The sequence below is a fragment of the Nomascus leucogenys genome, chromosome 4 (assembly GCF_006542625.1).
Source record: "Nomascus leucogenys isolate Asia chromosome 4, Asia_NLE_v1, whole genome shotgun sequence".
NCBI lineage: Eukaryota > Metazoa > Chordata > Mammalia > Primates > Hylobatidae > Nomascus > Nomascus leucogenys.
The window spans coordinates 81,524,449-81,527,057 of NC_044384.1; positions in this window are offsets into that span (position 1 = coordinate 81,524,449).

The window sequence follows — 2,609 nt, forward strand, 5'->3', positions numbered from 1 at the left end:
ATGCCCATCAATGATAGACTGGATAAATAAAATGGTACATATACACCAAGGAATACTATGGAGCCATAAAAGGGAACGAGATCATATCCTTTTTAGGGACATGGGTGAAGCTCGAAGCCATTATCCTGAGTAAACTAACGCAGGAACAGAAAACCAAAATGTTCTCACTTATAAGTGGGAGCTGAACAATGAGAACACATGGACACACGGGGGGGGAACATACACACTGGGGCCTGTGGAGTGCAGGGGAGAGTGAGAGCATCAGGATAAATAGCTAATGCATGTGGGGCTTAATACCTAGGTGATGGGTTGATAGGTGCATCAAACCACCACGGTACACATTTACCTATGCAACACACCTGTGCGTCCTGCACATGTATCCCGGAACTTAAAATTAAATTAAATTAATTTTAATTTTAATTTTATTCTTTAATTTTATTATTTAATTTTAAAGAATAGCTTAAAAAAACAAAAACAAACCAAAAAATGCCTTTAAAAAAATTTAATTTGTTTGAACCAGGATTTAAAAAGTTCTGTGGACTGGGCATGGTGGCTCACGCCTGTAATCCCACCACTTTGGGAGGCCGAGGCAGGCAGATCATCTGAGGTCAGGAGTTTGAGACCAGCCTGGCCAACATGGCAAAACCCCATCTCCACTAAAAATACAAAAATTAGCCGGGTGTGGTGGTGCACACCTGTAATCTCAGCTACTTGGTAGGCTGAGGTAGGAGAATGGCTTGGAGGTTGCAGTGAGCTGAGATTGCTGCACTGCACTCCAGCCTGGGAGAATGAGCAAGACTCCATCTCAAAAAAACAAAAACAAAAAACAACAACAATAACGAAAACGGCTGAAGAAATCCTTGATTTCCCCACTTCCTTCCCCCACATATAATAAGTTAGTTTTCTAGTATCCACTAAATTAAAAAAATTATGAACTCCTGGATTTAAAAGTATTTGATTAACTATAATTCAATTAACTATAATTATTATCTGTATTGATTTTCAAATTATCTTAATTTGGGTCCAGTAGCAGCCTATTCACCTTGACCGTGAGTCCTTTTGACATGGCCTCTATAATAGAGATCTTTGATTAGTTCTTTGCTTTCTGGTATGATGAGCTGTTCCAGGCTTAAGCTCACTTTGTACATTTACTTCTACTCCCCAGGCTTGCAATCAGCCATTTCTCCAAGGAGTCCTGGTTCCTTTGGTGGAAATATTAGGTTAGTGTCAAAGTAATTGCAGTTTGCCAAAGTAATTACTTTTGCACCAATCTTAATAGCATTTACGAGTCACCATCTGGGTACCAGAAGCATTTATTGTTTCTGTGTTCAATAATGCTAGACCTTTTCAGAGGACACAGGTAGGACTGTTTAAAAAACTTTTTTTAAGAAGAAAAATGAGTTCATTCTGAGACTTTCATTTCAAATTCAGAAGTCTAGGGTTTTTGCTTCATCTTAAAGATTTTACATCCGAATTGTCTTTCTTCTAATGCCCCAAATATCTGTTCACAAGTACAATTACAGAATTATTTATTTATATTTTTTTCCACAACATACACAGCAGTGTTAAAGTAATAATCCCTATACTACCACCAAACAATTATTATTGAAAACAGCTTAATATTTTGATCTTGTAGTTTTCTTCATATAGTAAATCCAACGAGGAATGTACAGTCAAATGAATGTACTTTAAAGCTCCTTTGGAAGAGTTGCTCTCTGTGTTTTTGCTACGAACCCATTCAACCCATTACACAGTTAGGAACATTTACTTCATTTTGCTTTCAATGTTTAGAATTGCTTTTAAAAGTTTAATTTAATTTTATAATTATGTAAAACATGTGCATGGTCAAAGTCAAATCTGTAAAATAAGATATATTTAAAAGGATCTAGGCTTGGAATGGTGGCTCATGCCTGTAGTCCCAGCACTTTGGGAGGCTGAAGTGGGGAGGATCACTTGAGCTCAGGAGTTCAAGACCAGCCTTGGCAATGTAGCAAGACCCCATCTGTACAACAATTAAAAATTTTGTATTAAAAAAAGCTAAGTGTGGTGATGCATGCCTGTAGTCCTAGCTACATGGGAGGCTGAGGTGGAAGGACCGCTTAAGCCCAGGATTTCAAGGCTGCAGTGAGCTATTACCATGCTACTGCATGGGTGACAGAGCAAGACCCTGTCTCAAAAATAAATACATAAATAAATAAATGAATCTTGTGTCTATTCTTCCCCCACTGTATTCTTTCTTTCTGTTAAACTATCAATGTTTGGTATTTAATTCTAAGAAAGTATTTACTTTTTTTTTTTTTTTTTAAGACAGAGTCTCGCTCTATCGCCAGGCTGGAGTGCAGTGGCGCGATCTCAGCTCACTGCAACCTCCGCCTCCCGGGTTCAAGCGATTTTCCTGCCTCAGCCTCCCGAGTAGCTGGGACTACAGACCGTGTGCCACCACGCCTGGCTAATTTTTTATATTTTTAGTAGAGACGGGGTTTCACCGTGTTAGCCAGGCTGGCCTCGATCTCCTGACCTCATGATCTCCCTGCCTCAGCCTCCCAAAGTGCAGGGATTACAGGTGTGAGCCACCGCGCCCAGCCCTGAGTTTACGTATTTTTGTTTAT